This window comes from Anopheles aquasalis, chromosome 3, assembly GCF_943734665.1.
Source record: "Anopheles aquasalis chromosome 3, idAnoAquaMG_Q_19, whole genome shotgun sequence".
Lineage (NCBI taxonomy): Eukaryota > Metazoa > Arthropoda > Insecta > Diptera > Culicidae > Anopheles > Anopheles aquasalis.
Window position 1 is genome coordinate 27,194,523 of NC_064878.1, and position 20,390 is coordinate 27,214,912.

The 20,390-nt window shown below is 46.9% G+C and overlaps 1 protein-coding gene across 3 annotated transcripts in view; it reads left to right on the plus strand.

The window, feature by feature from the left end:
• The window catches only part of LOC126578342 (ecdysone receptor), a 215,029-nt gene that overhangs the window by 43,540 nt on the left and 151,099 nt on the right, over positions 1–20,390 (plus strand). The window lies entirely within an intron of this gene.

Here is a 20,390-nt window from a genome sequence, read left to right on the forward strand (position 1 = left end):
AAATAGCTCCCACACTCTCGTCTTTAGAACACTTTCATGTTCTCTAGAGCGTCAAATTCCCCCTTGCAAAGTAACTCTTTCCACAATATGGCATTTTACATCGGGTTTGCCGTGTGTAATGCGTCGCGCTCTTACTTCGTAGCTGCGGCTGCGACTCCACGTTCAAGGTTAGCCGGCGCGATATCTATTAACCATTATTACGGAAGCGACAAGAAAGTGCTAACACGGTGCGCAACGCAAACGTGCCAGTGGGTTCACCACTACCCCACTAACTCTCCACTACAGGGAGAAGGGAGAGTGAGGGGGGATCTCCAACTCCAACTGGCAAATGTAGCGAGTCTAGCGTGGATGGTATCGGGGCAGGAAAAAAAATAATAGGGAAAACCACAACGACAGACAGAGTGAAGCTGTGAAGCATATATGCAGCGGCAGATAGTTGCCGATTCATTGTTGTAACGTGATACCGGGACCTTCGCGGGACAGACTGTGAACACAGACACTGTGTCAGTTTGCTGGCGTTACTGCTGCTGCTAGCAACTCTGTCTTCCATTCTATTGTCGGCATTTGCTTTATCGCTTGACTATTTCTTTTGTGCTTTTTTTTTGTTCATCGTGAGCTCGGCATGCATTTTAACGTCCGAAGACGCTCCTCCGATCCGCCCGTCTTGGTTTGCGTCTTTTGCTTTTGTCTTTCGCGAGCTGAAACAAAAGAATTCTCCCGTGAAGGGGGTGTGAAACACGGAGAAGAAGAAGTAATACTCCTCTGCTTTTCGCGCATTCCCGGTGACTCGGCTCGATGATGATCGGCGGAAACGGTGGACGATTGTTTCGCTTCTTCCGATCGCTAGCGGCGATCTCCGTGCTCCATTCGGAGAGGATGTGCGCAATGCGCCAAGGGCTTGGACGTAAGGGTGTGTTACGTAAGTTGGGCCAGACAACAACAACGAGGGCGTTGGCGCTGTGTGAGCCCAGGGTATTATGGCCTGCATGCACACAGTAGCTGCGATTGTTGCTTAAGATTTGCAGAGATGAATGCTTTCGCGTTTGCAGTCGTCGCACTATTTTTGCGATCGGTGCTAGAATGAGCTTGAATTCAATTCGGTTTCTATGCTTGTAAAGTCTTACTATTTGTCCTGAGTTTTTTTCTTCATTTTTTTCGATTCTTTTGATTTTTTTTTGTATTATTTTATCTACTATTTGTTTTTTTATATTCCTTCCTTTTTGCTTAAACGATCTAAAAAGTTGTTTGTGGTTTATTCATCAATATTATTCTGTTATATGATCTTCATTTCTCTCCTTCTCAAGTTTTTTCTTGTTTCCTTTCTATTGACCTATCTCTCTATGCATTTCTTTGCAAGATCTTCTTAATTCAACTGAAGCATGCTATAATATATTTCAATTTTATGCGTCTTTCGCCTAAGCCTGTCAACGAAGAAAAAGTAGAAACATTATTTCCAAGCAAATCATAGATTAGTCACCAGCCATCCTGCCTGTCGTAGAATAGAATGCAAAAGGTAATCATTAGGCGCACTTCAACATTCAGATCACGTTCCGCCAGCCGCGTCACGTCTTATCACACTGGATGGATGGATGGATGGTCGTAGAATACCACCCCCCGGACGAGCCGTGGAGCTGATGCAATTGCGAAAGCCAGCATTCGCAACAGCAGTCGTTCACCATCAACCTGCCTGCTCTATTGCTCTATTCGTGCTCATCAAAATCCGAAATGGGTTTGATGTACCGGGCCGGCGGATCGTTAAGGGTGGCGATCAAGCAACCAGCACAATGGCGACCCGTCACTATCTCGGCGTGCGAATTCTAACTCCTTCCTCCTCCAAATCGACCCCAAAAACCACAGTTTCCTCAGACCGAACAAAAGGTCTCGGGCAAGCTGCGGTAGCTAATCGATCGCGCGTCGTATCGCTTGAATGATCAAACTCCGGGCTGTGTAGAGGTTCACTGCTTTGCTTAGAAGAATGACGGATTCTGGAGTCAACAATTACGACACAGCGGCCCCGGCGGCTCTTGGTCGCCAGCAGCGGGCCAGTGGGAGGACTTGATTTGCACGCCGTTGGCTTTATGGCCAGGAGGGGATGGACGTGGGGTGCGGATTGCGGACTTCCAGCAAACACTTCGTGCAGGAATCGTGCTAATGAATCGTGCAGTTCATTAACCCCTTTTTCGGGTGCTTGCTGGGTGGCGCAACATTAGAGCCCCGCGAGGCCCAGCGAGGCAAGAGACCTTTCTGGACGTTCAGATTACTTCGTCACTTTTCATAACTCTCTGTTTCTCGCTCTCTCTATCTCTTCCTTGCTACTTGCTATCTCTTCATTTGACACACGCACACAAACACCTCGAGCCTCGAAAAAGACCTGGTGCGGGTGGTAATCTGGAACGGGCGATCAAAGTAGTTTTCGACATCGAACTATGACGGAATAAGGGGCAGCATTGGGAGCTTTTGGGGCGTTGACGTTAAAGTAAGGCATCGAAGGCGGTTCACTTCGATGTTCCTGCTAACGCGCTGACTCATGCATGCTGGCCGAAAGCTGCCAAAGGCTTTCATTGCTTTGTAGGCGCCTTTTGAGGGGAAAAAATTGAGTGAAATGCTTTATCGAATTGAAGGTGTGTTGGTTCTTTGATGAACTTTACGTCTAGTATCTTCATGTTCGCTCCGTTTCTCGATGGGAATATTAGGATTGTGTTATGAGTAGTTGTTGCGATTATCCTTCGCAACGGGAGCTGATAAGGAAATTAAGACAATTTGTTGGGTCTCACTTTCGACTGAAGACCAATAATTTGCCTTCTTTATTAGTCTCCCGTTCCTATCACGAGAGAGCTAAATGCCGCTCGCGCGCGCCTTTTTATCCTATTCTCTCTGGCCTCACGGCTGTAACCCCTAGCGCGTAACGACTAACGTTTTCTCGCGGGCTCCTACGCTTCATGTCATCTTTGACAGTAGTGTTTTATTTTTTCTGTTTTTATTGGTGCAAAAATCGTAAAAGATAATGATTCATCTCTGCTCGATTATTCGTCACTCTAAAATATGTGTTACTCGAGTCTTTAAAAATATCCTTTTTGAGGCAATTTGAGGATGAATATACAGCTGCTCTTCACCTCGAAATCTGAATAGCTGTGAAAAGAAGAAGCAGAGGCATATTTTATGTTCTAAAAATCTGCATATTTTTTACAAAGAGCAATAGAAAACTTTAGAACCTACTTTCCTTTACTAATGTCATGAAAACAGAACAGAATAGCCCACGATCCTGATACTGATATCAAAAACTAGCGCCTACCATATTTTCACTTATCCTCCCCGCGGTCCAGTAGCAGGTAACTCACATTATCATACTGGATTAACGCGCAGCTAACCAGGACATTAACCAGTCCATGCGGTACGCGCGCTACAGGACCCACCCGCTAAATACCGCTGCGCCCACCGTTTCTCGCGACCACTCCTCCTTCGGTCAGCTCCGTGCCAGCTAGTAATTTATAGTGGACATTGATTAATTTACTGTAAATGTGCCAGCGATTAGAGGCGTACTGTTCGGATGGAGAGAATGGTACCGGTATGCTGGTAGCGCGTCGTCCCGTGTAGGTTTGATGGTCATTTAGCCGCTTTTATTCGCCTGAGACCAGCGCCCTCGAGGTGGTTGCGTGCCGTACTCTGGCATATACACCTTCGGTCACCGCAATGCCTCGTTATGGGACCAGGTGTGCTACATACATACGAAGGGTTTTCGTCGTTCGGGTTCCTTGTTTGATTTGTTGTCATCGAGGGGAAGGTGCCACAGTTTGCAACAGAGGCGATGCTTCTGGATTTTAAATTATCGTACTGGATGCTAATTATGCTTCTGCGTCGTTATATCGTGACTGTTTGTTGGTTAAAATAGTGAAAAAGGTTTTTGGTTTGGAAATGCGCAAGCGACCACTAAATGATGTTATCCTTTTTCGCTGTGAACTATTCCCTGGTCCCTCCTTGTCGCTGCGAACTACTCTTCACCGTGGCCATGTTTTGCCGGTCTATTTGCCTACCAAATAAAGCATGATGTGCTGCGGTCCGTTTCCTATTAGCCGTGATTGGAGACCTCGCTGGTGTGTGCTGGTGGTCCCTTCCTGGTTGTGTCCCCGTCCCCCTATGCAGACCGCAAGTCGCCGGTGGCGGTGCTGGCTTGCTCCTCCGCCTCACGGATAAAATTCAAAGAAGGTCCGCGCCTACACCACTACGGCAGCCAGCCAGCACCTTGAGCACCTTGAGCAACGAGCGCATTAAAGAGTATGCGACGTCTCCGTCGTCGTCCTCCGCGTCGCCCGCGTCGTCTCGATTATCAATCATTTGCTCATGCCATTAACTCTAAGCAAACTCTGTGCAAACATCCGCTGGACTCGCGCGGTTCCGTCCGCTGGTGAACGAGCCGCCGGTTGACTCTCCTCCCGGGTCGTGTCACGCCTTTTTGGGCCAACTCCATTCCGTGTGAGCGTGTGTGCCACCCTCGCAGCCAGTAATGTTGCTCAGTCGCCGCTCACGTTGTCCAACCAATTATGTCGAAAGCATTCCGGAAAGTGCGGCCGTTGGGTAGGTAGCCGCGATTGCAATGCGGAACGTACACATTTTCTAAAAGGTACTGAGATGTAAAATTGACATTTAGTTCCGCGAAGGAAACGACCTGGTTTGTTGGGTGCGCTTCCCACGATCTATCGGATACGCAACAAGTGCACCAAGGCAGTTATTGTAAATCATACCTATTAGCGACGGAGATGCTATCAATCCATCAATATGATAGGTTGATATTTTCGAACCCAAGCTAGCGAAGTAAACGTGCAACAATATTGATGAAAAAATACGGCAGGGAAATTCTCTGGGACTTCAAAAAGCAAACCTAAAGATAGTGAGGTCCATATCCTTCAGAGAAAAAGAACACAAGTTCCTAAATTATTTCGACGCAATCCTACAAAATGCCACAAATATTCATCAAAAATTCAAGAAAGGGTCGCCTAAGCTTTGCTAGGCGATGGCACAAGATGGTCAACATACGTTTGAGAAAAGGGTATTGTACGCGTGATGAAAAAACAAATGTAGTTTATCTTCAGCAGAGTGTGAATAACTCAAATACCTCCTACCTTTGGTTGAACAAAATCATATGTCCTAATGGCGATTTATTATTTTTTATGTCGATTTAGAATTAATTCAAGGCAACTTGACTGACACAGTTTACAAGAGGCTGTGAAAGAATGCAATACTTGAACCTTTCAAAATAGATTTGACTCAAGAATTTGTCGACTTCTCATCTCAGCAGATAATTACTCTACACTTTCTTCAACGGTGGTTCATTCAATCTTTGCCAAGAGGAAATTGGTCTGCTCCGCGATAATCTTTGGATTTATGACACATAAATTCAATCGAGTATTACCTTTAGTGTGTGAATATCAATAGTATTCTTATTTCACTCTCGACGTTATTTCGCGCATTGACTGACATTGTTGTTGTTGCGTTGGTGCATTGATTATTGTTCCGGTACTTAATTCCTCCCAAGAATGAAAAAAAGAATAAACTCTGCTAAGGATGTACTGGTGGGCGCAAATGGAATGGAAACGACATTCTGCGCTTCATTAGGTTATCAACGCTGCATACGTCAGTCCGTAAAGAGCTTTTCTTCCCCGTTGGAATCCACTTCACCGAAAACAGCCACCCTATGCAGCGCATAGTTCGATGAGCGATCGTCGACATTTCCTATCGATCGATCCTGATCCGCCCTCCGCTAAGTGTTTAATTGTCGGTGGCGTATCGTCCAATTATCCTTCTACGGTATGGCGTGGCTAGTTATCCGTTGAAACCTCCCATTCTCGCCCATCTAGTCGCTCGCTTGCAACTTTGTTGTCATTCGAGCATACGAGAAGCACTCCACATGCGGTGGTGCGGAATGTGTGTTGACCTGACCACCTTCTGGGTTACCTTCAAATGAAGCACAAACAAAAAAACCGGGGATCCTCTTCAGTCCGATGAAGATGCATTTCCGTTCCGAGCGTCCGTGTATCGGATGGCAGCAGCAGCAGCAGCAGCAGAAAGCTTGCAATGTCCGATGCCATATCGAATACTGTCTGTTGCTGCTGCTGCTGCTGCGCCCTTTTCGCTGTAGAAGCAAACGCAGTGGACCCAGGGTGGACCGATCGAAGAACCCGTTTTCTTCTTCTTCTTCTTCCGTCGGTTCAGTTTTCCCCTTCCTCATTTCACCCGGGCCACCAAGCCGGAGAGAAGCCGGTTTGTCGGCCTCTCGTGCAAATCCCACATCTCTCGTGGACGTGTCTCGGTCGGCCGCCTGCTGCTGGCCGTGGTCGTCGGAGTGGATCGATCGATCCACGACCATGCCATGCCAATGCCGGTTACCAGTTCGCAACCCAGCCAGCCAGCCAGCCAGCCGGTTTGTACGATCTTCGATTTCACGATTCGCGCATTCGCTCCTTGGCCTTCTCCTCCCGTCGTGCTTCTCCCTTGTACCACTCGACATTGCTGCGCGCTTCTTCCAGGTTGCCGGGGACGAGAAGGTAAAGAAGAGAAAGATGTGGAGGTGTTCTCCAATCGGCCACGACCACGCGGAACCGGTTTCGAACCGGTGCTTCATACCCCCTTTTCCACCGGTGGCCAACCCAACCCGGTCGCCGTGCGGTGAGATTCGGTGACCTACACACAACCACAGCGTTGCGGTGCCGTGTGCGCTGTGACATTCACCGTGAATGTGCACGAGTGTTGTAGGCCTTCTTGCGGCTGCTTGGCGGTTTTCTGCTTAACCTTTTTCGTTTTCGCACGATCGTGATCGTCGTTGTGGTACCGTTTACTCTGGTGCAGGGATGTAGGAGGAGTGTGTCAATACGATCACTTGATCTGTGGATCAAGTCACAGGGAAGAAACATGCTAGGATCGTGTACCATGACCAGGATTGGCCTTCGTGCTTTACTAGATTTATCTTGTAACAGATCCTCTACATTCACCACGACTGGGCTAATTTTTGTGCGACATCTTTCACCGATTTTCTTCCTTGCGCTAGCAAATGATTGTTTGCGCAACGAAACGTCTAAAACATAAGAATATTGTTGTGTGTTGTGATCATCGTCTTGGCGAATCGAAAATAGCTTAATTTAGCTTCAATTTCTTATAGTAAATTAAACAAAACATACATTGTTTCCGCAAACAACAGGGCACTGCTCTTTAAACAGACGTAAACAAGCAACTGCGTTCAAACTGTCAAAATCTGTTGTCGTCACTGACAAAAAAGTAACTCTTTGCTTTCGCTAGCGCAACGTAAATTTGCTGTGAGTGTGCAGCTGTGATACCATAAGATCATATCGATCAACACAATCATTTACAAATCTTCCAACGACGACTGTGTTTCCTGTTTGTGTCACCGGATAGGGATAGCTTCGGCGCGATCGCACCACCGCTACTTGGAAATCGAATGTTGCTCCACCATCTTCACCGCTTTTTCTCAAGTAGCACCCCCGGTGAGCACCGTTCGATGTGATCGGAATTGATCATATCGTCGCATTCATATGTTGACAAAACCGTTCAACTATGAGTTTACTCAGTGACTTTGCTTGGACCACCCTTGACGACGAGCACCTCACTGACTAGCAGAGCTGGAGGAGGAGAAGGAGGAGCAGTGAGAGGAATAAGGAAACCAAGGGCAATATGCCAGCCAGCGCATTCCGGCGTCGGTACGTGAGTTGCTTCCTCTAGTACCTTCTTCTCGCTAGCGAGCTTCATGCGAATCCTCTCTATCCAGCGACTTCAGGAGCGGTGGTGGGAGCGGATTACAAATTCACTTTTCAACGTGATCACCAACCGACCGATCGACCGATCGTTGTTCATCCTTCTGGTGTATACGATCGCGTGTTCCAGGTGTGACTGTGTGTGTCCTGTTCTGTTTGATTCCGTAATCATGGCACCACCAGTGACATACGCACATTATCAAACCACCCGCCTTTTTGGCCGTTTGTCAGCTCGCGATGTTGTTTGGCGCCCTTCCTCTCCGATCGCCAACATTATTGGCGGCTAAAAAGAGGGGGGAAAAGAGGAGGGAGGGCGGGTTTGCCAAATCCAGTGCCAGTTGAATGTTTCGCATCAATTACGGAAGATTTTACTTTCGTCCGGCCCAGCGCGTCGGTGCGACTTCTTGAGTCGCGCTTTCGTCTTTACCCTCGTCTTCACCTTCGCCGTCGTCGTAAGGTTGTTTGCGATGGAAATTTATTCTACTTTTTCCCTACCGGTGCCAGTGAAGATCATCGTCGTCGTCGTCGTCGTCGTCGTGGTGTGTGCGGGTTTGTGAAGCAACAACAGCCTACAAATTGGCGTCGCTGCTGCGGCCGTCGCCGTCACCGTCTTTCCATTGTGATGCCTAATTCATCACACCGAAACCGAGGGAACTGCTGTGCTATGCTGCTATTTTATTCATTCACTGTTCCTACAAAGTAAAACCCCCAACCCCCTTCGCGGGGCGCGCCTTGCGAAAGCAATAGAAGAGAGTCGAAAAGTCAAAAACCAAATAAAAAAATAAAAATGGTCGCGAAAATTATCCAGCTCCCCGCCCAGTGCAGTTTGCCGTTTGTCCCTTTTTTTTTACTTCTTTCGCGCTACTCATACCGCCAGTTTTCTCACCCTGCTGCCCGTACCCACGCTTTCCCTTTCGTTCCTAAAATTTTGGGAGCGGCGAACGGCCAGTTGCTGGTCGCAAGAACTCGGTATCTTCAGCGAGATCGCGCGCTGCAGTGAGTAATTGGAATCAGCGAGCAGCGTAAGAGATGAAAAATGATCCACTATTTTGTTGATGATCGGTGGCTTTTCAGTAATACTGTTTCTGGTACCGGTTGCAGTGATTTTACTTCTGCAAAAGACTGAGATTCGTAACGGAGTAAATTCTAAATCCCACATTCTGCACACTTCCTCGAATGTGGTGTTGGCATTTAACCTTGAGAGGGGGTAGCGCTGGCGAAAAAAAACTCGTTTCATGTACGGAATACGGTGGCCGGCATACCAGAGAACCAGCAGCACCAGCAGCACCAGCAACGCGAACCAGGTGACTGCAGACAGTGGCGACGAACCCTATCTATCCATCCACTCGCTTCACTCATCGGCGATCAATCAAATCGTTATGCAATTAGCGTTTGCCGTCAGCGCGTCCTCGCTCAATCAATTAGAGCACGGTAGAAGTGCCCTCTGGGTTGATATTAATTTCCGAGATTTAATTAGCAATCGGCAACCGGCGGCGACGGCGGCGACAGCGATCGCCATGTTGCTGATCGGCAGCAGATCGGACTTTAGCTGAGCGCAGATGACTGATGGCGGCATTAAGGGCAAGATCCGAGACTGATAGCCCTGGATGGCTGTGTTGATCGTGAGAGTGATGGAATAATGTGCGAACTGGTAGCGGATACCTTGACTGAAACGAGTAATTGAGATATGAAAGGTGCTTTGTCTTTGCTGGCGATGAGCAGCTATGTAAACGAACTGAACGAGCTGTTCTCTGCCACCGTAGCAGCTAGAACAGGGAGCTCAACCATAAATAGAATGGTTTAGTAGTGGCACTCAAGTCAAGCATTCCTTCGCCGGTTATTTCCTGCCTAAAAAAAGGTTACTAGCATTTTCCCATAAATAGCCCACGGACCACCAACGCCATCGTGGCATTAAGACGCCCTTTTACTATGCCGTGAAGGAAGGAAATGCAACGAGAGACGAGACCGCCCCGCCAAACATGCTAATGTTTGATCCAGCTTTACCAACAAGCATTATTGAAACCACCGACCCCATTGTTACATTCTAATGTTCCTCGTGCTCCAGCCAACACGTGTTTCTTTCGGGGCCGGCCACCACCGTGGGGCAGCATAACAAAAAAATCCTGCGAGGTCACACCGGCGTGAGTCGGTGTTCAGTATTGTCGTTGTCGTCGTCTTGGAAGTTGTGAAGCGAGCGAGTTTTTCCCGCCAAACCGTCACAAGCTCTCCTAATTGACTTCGCTCCGGTTGGGGTGGTGGAATTACGGTGGGGTTTGACGGAGCATTCCACCCGTTGTGCGCACTGATGCATAATGCATGAATGGTGGCTGGTTTAGGAAATGACCGGGGACTGGCCATTGCAGATGCATGCAGCATTGATTTCTGGTCGTATGTGTGTGCTTGTGTGTTTGGTTTGTTACACACTGACCCAGAGCGCCACTTATTGCCGAGTATTCTGTTGTTTGTGTTGCTGTATGTGCCCTGGTTTGATCGTCTTGCTAGCAGTTAGTTCTGCTTCCTGTTCCTGGAGCTTCTTGTTTGCGCGAACGAAATCATTACTTAAAGGGGCTGTCTCGGATAGAATGTCGGATACTAATGCCTTCTTCTCCTTCTTCTCTTCTCCTTTCAGGTAATGAATAATCTTCATTTGATGAGCTCGCGGAACAGCTCACAATAATGTCGGTGTGTATTTCAAAATTTGCAAAAAAAAAATCCCAGATTTAAACCAACGAGATGGAATAGAAAGAGACACAGAAACGAAAACAATAACGTTGTTTCGCATTCCCAAGTGCTCTTTGTGTTTGAACAGATGACACGGTGCGTAAAATTGGGAGATATACTGCTGCAGGCGGTGTGCGCGTGTGTCCCAAACCCCCGATACCATCGACCTCAAGACGCAGGCGATGGTGGTTCATAGATGAATGTATTCGGTCTGGCGGTGGTTATGGTACACCTTTACGAGCATCATTTTCTGCAATCTGTGGCTTATTATTGTCGCTTTTCTTTTTATATTTGAACAGAAAAAGAAAAAAAAAACAAAGTTATCTGTCTGGGGCACCAAAATAATCTTAAATCATCGTTGCACCGCGTTGACTTATGGCGTGTGTCCGATCTGGTGTTTGTTTTTTCCGGTTTTCCACTCCACTTGGAAACGAAGAAAACGGAACGTTAAGTATCGCTTTGATCTCATCGTTTCATCGTGTTGCAAAAAACCTCCCCCTCCCCAAAAAAAAAACCGAAGGGAAATTACTGCCCCCGCTGTGTTGGTTGTGTCGTACGAGCACCATTTTCCGTGCCGTGCCACGGTAATAGAAGTGCCAGAACAAAGGTGAAAGTGAGACACGGACGACGGTACCTTTTGCGTCTTCGACCACCCCTGCCAACCAGTCACTTAAGCCGCTTAAGTGGGAGCTGCAGATCGGCGTAAGCGTCGTTTCGCGTGCTGCAAATTAAATGGCCGCTAATTGCCCCTGATTATGATGATGGGGATCGTTTTTTTTTTTTTGGACGGATGGATTCTTTTAAATGGATACTCTCCCTGGGGAGCGAGCAGAGGTCGTAGGTAAAGGTGAAATGAATCTGAACATGTTTTATACGTCCATTCGAGAGGGTGTTCTTTATATCCGCCATTCGAGAATAATTTTATGTGATGTGTGGCCTCATTTTTGGCGACTCGGTGACTCGGTTTCATTAGTCAACCCACCAGAAAGGAATTGGTTTGTCTCCGAAAATGAACTCTTATTTTATAAGAAGGCAAAGCTCTCTCGCAAGCACACGGCGAACGAGAATCGCCGAAGAAAATGATGATTTATAGGCCGACACGGGAGCTACACAGAAGCGCATCTTCATCCCTTGATGCTTGGCCACCGAGAGGCCACAGAACCGATTAGTGGGAATGCTGCTCCGCTACCGGCACAACCAGTAGTGCATTCGAAACGGGGACTCCCTTTCCATTCCTTCTAGAAGCATCGCAACCCACACCATTTTGTTGCCATTTATTTTGCTCGCTCTCGCTCTCTCTACATTCTCTCGCTTGTGTCCTGACCGTCGTCAGCGAAAGGCTTCGAAGGCGCGTCATGCTGGCTCCACCACCGCGTAGCGGAGAGCGGCTTTCTGTGTACGCGCGCGCTGTAGATGCTGCCGCCGGCACCGCTCTTAACGTATGTGCATTTTAGCGACCACAGCGAGTCACGGACGGACCGAACCGGACCGGCTTCAAGGCCAAAGCAACGCGTTTGGCGGAATTTGGCCCAAAACCATCATTACTCGGCGTGTCTCCGTGGTGAGGCCGAGGCGCAAAGGAGAGAGCCGTACGATAACAATATAAATGATATTGGGTCGCTTGGTGTGTTAGTGTTCTGTGTCTCGTTAAGGGCGACGGTTGGCAGACAGCAGTTTGGCCAGTCCCAGGCTTGACTGGCTGGCTGGCTGGACAGTCCCCGGGGCAGGACACGCACGCAAGACTGTCTAGACTATTTTTGGAGCAAAATCGGATAGTTTGAGAGGAGGTTAAGTTATGGCTTTTGGAGCTGTGCCAGTCGCGTGGAGTTGCCTCTCGGGACGGAGCATTCCATCCTTTTTTTTTGCTTATTTTTAGGGCGTCACTTTCCCGGCACTGCATCCATGCGTTCTCTGGTGGTTAGTTCGGGTGTGCAAAAATGGGGAAAAAGATTTATGTTGCATTTTCACCCTAGAGAATTTGATAGATTTTATTGTTTTTTTTCCCCGGTGTGACTTTGTGGGTAGTGGCATGTTGTTTGGTCAGAAAATAATATTAATTTTTATTGCAATTGTGGCTTCCAAAGCATTCGGGATGATTTCCTTTCCGAATGGCCTCGCAAAATGACCGGAGGAAAATTGAGTTCAACGATGATGGCTGTGGAGTGAGCTGATTGTAGTTCACTGTCAGTGCGCCTAAGTCGTCGAGTCTGTCTTGAGTGCCCATTTTCCAAATGGTGTCAAGTTTGACAGCAAAACATCAACGGCAGAGGCGGCGCGGTTTGCGTGGCGAAAGGAGAAACAAATCATCGCGAACACGGGGTGGCTACTGCTATTAGTTCTAACCAAACAAACTACTCCGACTGCGAGTGAAGAGAATGAAGAGGCACTGCTAGGCACCGGAAGTCTAAAGCAACAGAAGAAAGGGGGTGTATAAATGATATTGATAATACTCTGTTAGCCCTGACCTACCGCACCATCGTCGAGTCAGCCGGAAACAACTCGAATCGGGGTGGAAATTGACGACGACGACGACGCAGCAATGAGGAGATACCGATCGGAAAAGTTCTTCCGCTAATGGCGTGATCATAGTAAAACTAAATGCGAATAATCGAGTGATGCGCCACCGGCTGTCAGCAAAAAGGCAATGTGCGTAACGAGACAGCGATTTCATTGATACATTCATTGTGCAATCGCTATCGTGGAAAAGTGCCAGCTTGCGCTACGGCGCCGTTTATGATGCATGAAAATTGCAATGAAAGTTGCTGTTGAGTGACACATGAGTGTGTCGTTCGTATCGGTAGAGCTCTCTCTCTTTCTCGAAACACTTTGGAGGATGTGGAGAGGACAAACTACATCTACAACGAATTTATTAGAGTGCGGTGGAAGTGGAAGTGTGGTATAGAGCATCATGATTTCGATTGCTTCGTGCTGGCACTGTCGAGTTGTAGGGTTCTGAGCAGAGTGGTGACCTAGTTTGTTGGTTTGTTTGAGGATCCAGCGTGTCAAGAGCATAGTGTCTGTGCCAGAAGCAGCATGTCTGTTTACATTTTTTATGCTTCAGGCGGGTTGTGCTTTGTGGATTGCAGGTTCTTGTAGTTGTCTCTTCCTTGGAAGTTGCCCCGTTCATTTATAGAGTTCATTTCACAAATCTTTAATTATTTCATTTTCTATTAAAGAAAATGCATTGCTATTAAGGGGGGACTTCTGTTAAACTACATGTTTAACACATAATCTGTACGCTTTTTGCTAGGTAACCCCGTCGAGATATCATTAAAATTGTTGATACTTTTTTTTTAAACAATTTTGTAAAGCTCGTTGTTTTTTGGCAGAATCGCAAAAAGCATCACTTTTTCAACTTCAAAAATCTGCCAAAAATCGAAAAATAGGAAAATTAACATAAACTCTCCGGGGCTATCTAGATAAATTTATCTTTCTTACGAATATCGATTTGTATTTTTCTGTTGACCCATCACGCAACTACGATGGGAACCAGAAGAAGTATCTTTTCGAAGACACGACTGCCTAAATTTGATGGCATGGATTAATTTTTCAATGAATGTTGCTCAAAACAATACCAAATATTCTTCAAAAGTTGTAGATTATTATGTCATTTACTTGAAAAAATACAGTTCAATGGTTACGTCACAAAAAATCGATAAAAACTGGCCTTTTTTTGGCCCGAAAATACCAAAGTCCCGCCTTAAAGCGAATGCTTCAACTAACTAATCACCTAATCACCTATAATATTCATGTCTGCATAGGCATTAAATTATATCTTTAGCAAGGTATGATTTGTTTTTAATTATTTTCTGATTTTGTCAACTTCTTGGGCGATTTCTTGTCCAACGTACAGCGAATTTAATCACCTAATCACATAAAAAAGGGCGCCTCGCTAATGCACTGATGTAGGTAATAGTTTGAAGACTCGCGATCTTAACAAGAGGTCCTTAATGTTTGCTAATGTAAATGATTGAAAACCCTTTCCACCACACAAAGTGCTCGAACGTGTGTCCAGCACAACAATGACAAATGCATCCGGGATGGCGTCAGCCAGCGGGAATAATTATGGGCACTCCATCAACGGCAACGGCACACATCCTGGTGCTTTACTGTATGGCTCGCCGTACATCCTTTTCCGAGCACCTCCATGCCATGCCTCTCCATTGCTTTGCTTTTGTTTCTGCCCCACCAGTTGTTGCGTGCTTAACAACCATTCCAGGCTGCGCTGGTGCGGTGCGCGAATGTCCCGAGAGTTATGCGTTGCTTCCTTGCTTGCTTTTTTTGTGGTGTTTCTGTTCGTCCTGTTTGTCGATGGTGTGACCTACATTTCATAATTAGCCTATTGCTGCTGCTTATGTTCTGCCACTCTCTCGGAGTGGGCCAGGCCCCGCGGAAAGGATCGATGCGTCTCGGAAGCCCAACGGAAGATGGAACTGTTCGCGCGGTGCAGCAGATCCAGGGCACGGACATTCCTTAACATAATTAGATTAGCCGAGCTCGTTCCTGGAGTTTTACGCTGCGTGTTAGTGTTAGTGTGTTGGTGGCCAGTAGCACGAGCGGTGTGTCCATCCATGGGGTCTTGAACTCCCATAACCTACCACAACATTCGTTGCTAACAGCAGCGTGTATCGGCCAATAATGTGCTTTTAGCAGGAGGAAGGTCGCACCTTCGCTCTCGTGTCCGACATGCATGCATGCGTAATTATGTATGAGGTACAGAGCCCTCTCTCTCCCGCCTCGTCCATTGCACGACAAGCCGCACCTCCCACCGGTGGTGGTACAATGGAGCATGATGTTGATACAGCTGTTGTTCCGGCGTCGCTACGCTGCGCGCCAGTCATGCAATCTCACCTCCAAGACCGCCCGCCCAGATGCGTGTCTGCTGTGTGTACGATGCGATGATTGCGTTACGACCTCGTTTTGGGTTCTCTACGCTGCTTGGGGGCGGTAGTGGCCCGACACACACTTGGCCTGCTCGATTGCTGGTCGACAGTTTCCGAGTAGAAGAAATGCGTTTTTTTTTGTGGCGCGAATGATGCGAGTGGTTTTTCGTGGGAGGGGGGAGTGTTTGGCGTGCTGGCGTGTGATGCATTTTTGATATTTCGTTGCCCCGCCGCCTCTCTGTTTAGCACCAGTGTGCTGTTCCGTGCATTCTGTGATAATAAACTAATTTCCTGACCTCGGCTCGTGCATTTTGCATTAGATTCTAATCATTGGTAATGCACCCGTTGGCAAATATATGGGCAGGAATTTTGTGGAACGTTTAGTGTGAGTGGAATTAGTAGTTTATTAAATAAATAAATCCAATACACGAGAGCGAGTGCCCTTTGGCTTTTGGGGTGTATTTATATCGATGTCGATATATTGATGATGAGCGATAGGACAGCGAAATCATGTTGCATGCAATGTATTATATTCTTTCTGTGAGTTTTATTTCAAAACCAAAAAATTGCACCTTTTATGATGTCCTGTATACTTTTAATAGTTTCATTACTCACAATATTATTAATGAAGTTTCTCCTCAAAGGCACTGCCTTCAGTATTTAAAGCATTATCATTTGTTCTAGTATTATAATATCTATTACTTGTGCTATGTTGGCTCTCCTTGAGTTAATTAACGATATTTTCACTTGTAAAAATGTAGAAAAAGTTCGCCTACTCTACTACGATGCTTATTTCGTTTTTTTATTAATGTTTAAGCAAACGAAATTGATTAACGACAAACGTAATCTATCCATTTCCGATCTTATCGCTGTAATCGTCATTTGACGTAGCAGCCATTCGCAGTCCATTTCGCTAAATGTGTCCCTTATATGCTTCTACGTCACGTGATGTGCCACTGTTCCCGCTGTGACCTTTGCAATAGTGCCACAGCCGATGGGTGGTCCCACACATTACTGCTGCGTAATCTATGTGGGGCATGTTCCGTTGGAGGGACAACTTTTTGTTAGTGGTCTTTGTTGTTGCACTGTATGTATGCGTGTGGTACTCTCCACTGCATAACGCGCGTCCATCAATTGAGTAATTAACGGCACTAGATCGCCAGTGGAACAACGAAAGATGAGGCGTCTCCATGATGGCGACATTGTTGATAAAAGGATGGAAAAGAATGACAAAAAGACATTGCAATTGCACGAAAATGCGTGAATGACCATTTGGCCTATCTAAAGGGTTTTTCCATATTTTTTGCGGAAGAAATTTCACAAAAGGAATTAGAAATTGAGGTAAGAGTTGCATGACGTACGTTTGCATCTCACGGGTTAGCGATCGCGCGCTCATCCACTTTACTCACTCGCATCTCACCGCTTGGTTTGTGCTGAGATGATGGATCATCATCCCATCCCACCTTGAACTGTTCGCGGCCGCTCGCATAGGCTCGCTTAGTGTGGCCGGATTATCCGTATACCGGTGGGGTGGGGGTGGGCTAAGGCCCGCTAGGGAGCACAACTGCGCCGCCAATATGCAGTCCAGCGAGAGAGCCCCCACCCCCGAAAGACCGACAGTGAGTGAGAAACGATTCCGCGAGAACCACGAACGACACTCACAGACAAATTTGCATCTCGCGCTCGCTACAGGGTGTATATGTGTGGTGGGAGCCTAGCTGAGCAACCCTTCCGCCCCCCCCCCCCTCGCTGCTCCACCAGGACCACCACGCCACGGGGATGGCGCACATCTTTATGACCGATGTGTCTAATGTGCATCACACGACGACGACGACGACGACGATCCATCCGGCGCGCGATGCGTTTGCACTTCGGTGGTTGTGAGACGCTGAGCTAGCCGTGGTTGCGGGTGCAGCAGGAGCCGAGCGGGAGGAAGGGAGGCAAGGAATCGCTAAGTTCATTGCTCTAAGCTGCCCGTGTTTTGTGTGTTTGACGAGCCGGTCAAGCCAGTCGGTCGGACGGACGGACGGACGGATGGTGCGGTCGTCGTATGCATTTAGAATTCTGCTGACGCGAGTGACTTACCGGGGGCCAGACCGGCTCTCTTCCTCTCTCCCAGTGCGACAAAGTGGCTGTGTTTGTGTGTCTCTGCCCGCCGTTGCCAACTTTGTGTGCTATTTGCGCTGCACTTTTCGCTTTCGCGATCACACCGATTCAGGGGCCGCTCCGTTTAGAAGGCGCGCCGCGAAAAGAGGAACAGACTACGGGCTCTTGGATCCGCCATTCGCCGCTGTTGGTTCTTACTTTCGTCTGCTGCATGCATCCTGCATTCGAACGGACGTGGTTGCTTTGATGCGCGCGCCGATGCCTTTCGTTCGTTAAGGCGGTGACGTTTGGTTTTGACAGCTGCCGCAGCGCAACGCAACGCATTCGTCACACGCCTTCTGTTTTGATCTTGAGCACATTCCGAGAGTTGACAGGTGACATTCAAAGCACGCGGTTGATAAAGTCTCAAGTAAAACAGAAAAATCCGAATAAATCAAGATAGTAAAGGCGACGGACACCGTTTTTTTGGTAAAGTAAGTTTGAAGACATCCGAATAACAAAAAGATTGTGAAAAAGAGGTCTTAGGAAGAAGGCGATGGGGGTTTTAGACCCCGGGGGGGGTGTCCCCCTGAGAAACGAATATGCTATACTCGCAGACGCTCCCCATGGGAAAAAAGGAAAAAAACCGTACAGCAAATCCCCCTAGACGACGTATACCCGGTTGACGGAGAAATGATAATGCTGATGGAAGCTGCTGAAGATGGAAAAAACCTCTCAAACGTGAGCCCTTTCCTCTTGGCAAAGATGATCGAAACAGCTATTGGCGGAAAACCGGTGGAAGCCAAAAGGCTCCGTGACGGTAAACTCTTAGTGAGAGTGAAGAACGACAAGCATGCGAAGAAGCTGGAACTGATTAAAAAATGCGTATGGGGGAAGGAATCAATCCCGATCAAAGTAAGTGAACACCCCTTTCTAAACCTATCAAAAGGGGTTATAAGGTGTGACGACATACTATTTATGGAAGAGGAAGAAATCCGAAAGGAGCTACATGAACAAAACGTCACAGAGGTCCAAATAATCAAAAGAAAGGACAAGGATGGCAAATTAGTAAACACAAAACAGGCCATACTAACGTTCAAATCGATGCGAATCCCAACGAAGATCGATTTTGGACTGTACCCAGTAAAAGTAGAGCTGTACATCCCAAGGCCGATGCGATGCACAAGGTGCATGCGCCTGGGTCACACGAAGAAAAGGTGCCGTGGACAGCAAACATGCGGCAAATGCAGCCAACAAATGCACGAAGGGACATGTACAGAGATGAAATGTGTGGTTTGTAGTGGTAAACACCACACCCTGGATAAGAATTGTCCAGTTTACCTGGATGAATGCGAAATCCAGCGAATCAAAGCGGAGAAAAGAATCCCATACAGCGATGCCCGACGTATGAGAAGGGAAGCATGTCCCACAGCCCCAAGAGTATACACAACAAACATGAGCTATGCTAATACGCTCAAAGTCGCACAGAAAGAGAGCACACCAGTAGAATGCACGGTATCGTCCAAGGTGACAGAAAAAGAACCAACAACAAGCACAAACACAAAAATTACGAAAGAACAAGACCCACGTGATGGTATCACGCAACTGGAAAAGGAAAGTAATATGGAAACAGAAAACACCAAAATCAAGAAATCCAACAATCGGTACGAAGAAAAAACGTACAATACAGAAAAAGAAACGAAAAAGAACAAAGAAATAGAAAATATGGACAATGAGAATGAAGGTACACCTGATCAGGAGTACCATGTCAATGAAGCTAAATACACACATGAGGCCAAAGGTCACAATCAAAGAATAAATCAAGCTAGAATAGAAAGCAAAGAACTTTACAGATTGGTCGAGGAGACAACCCCAATCAAGCAATCATAAAACAAAAAATAAAAGCCCAAACTACACAAGGGTGAAGAAATGAATCCAAATAATAATAACAACAATGACGATCAAAGTAATGCAAACTAACATACAAGGATGGAGGACTAATAAAGATGAAGTCACCAGAGTGGCTATTATGGAAAAGGTAGACATCATATGTCTGCAAGAAACTTGTATGAAACAAGAGGACACCCTACAGATGAAAAACTACCGCGTGATTGCGAACAACAGAGCAGACGGTTATGGAGGGAGCGCGATTGCTATAAAAAAATGCTACAAGATCGATAACATCAACAGGATCAGAACAAATGAAAGCATTCAAGCCATAGCTGCAACTATTGGAGAGCTAGACATGTACATAGTGACAGTCTATGCGAGCCCGAGAGCGCCGTTAGCTCACTTCAAGAACGCAATATGTTCCATAATAAAACAATCAGCAGAAAATGAGCACAAAACCAAAATTATTGCAGGGGACTTCAATGCGCACCACACCATCTGGGGGGATGACATATCAGACTCCAGAGGGGAGGCGCTACTAGAAGAAATTAACGAATCGAACCTCATGCTGCTAAACAACAAGGAAAAAACTTTCATAAACCCGGACAGGTCAAAAAGAGACACAGCAATAGACCTCACAATAATACCAGTGGCAATGTATCTAAACACCCGAAGAGTCGTGAAAGATGATCACATAGGAGGTAGTGGGCATCGTATCATAATAACCGTGATAGACAAGCCAAACAAAGAAAACAAAACTGTGATACTAAATGCAAGGAACATGGCGCGTGATATAGAGGCCCTACCAGAACCTGATGCTTTCAACCTTAAAACATTCACCAAAAGGCTCAACCAAATCAAGGAGGCAAATACCAAGATCACAAAATTTACCCCCAAAACCTGGTGGGAGTCTGAGGTAGAGCGGGCATGGGAGGAAAAGAACTCTGCACAAAAGGCCTGGTACAAGAACAAAACCCTGGAAAGCCAAATGGAGTTTAAGAAGAAGCTTGCGCTCTTCAGATTCCTAAAGAAACAGAATAGAAACAAGAAC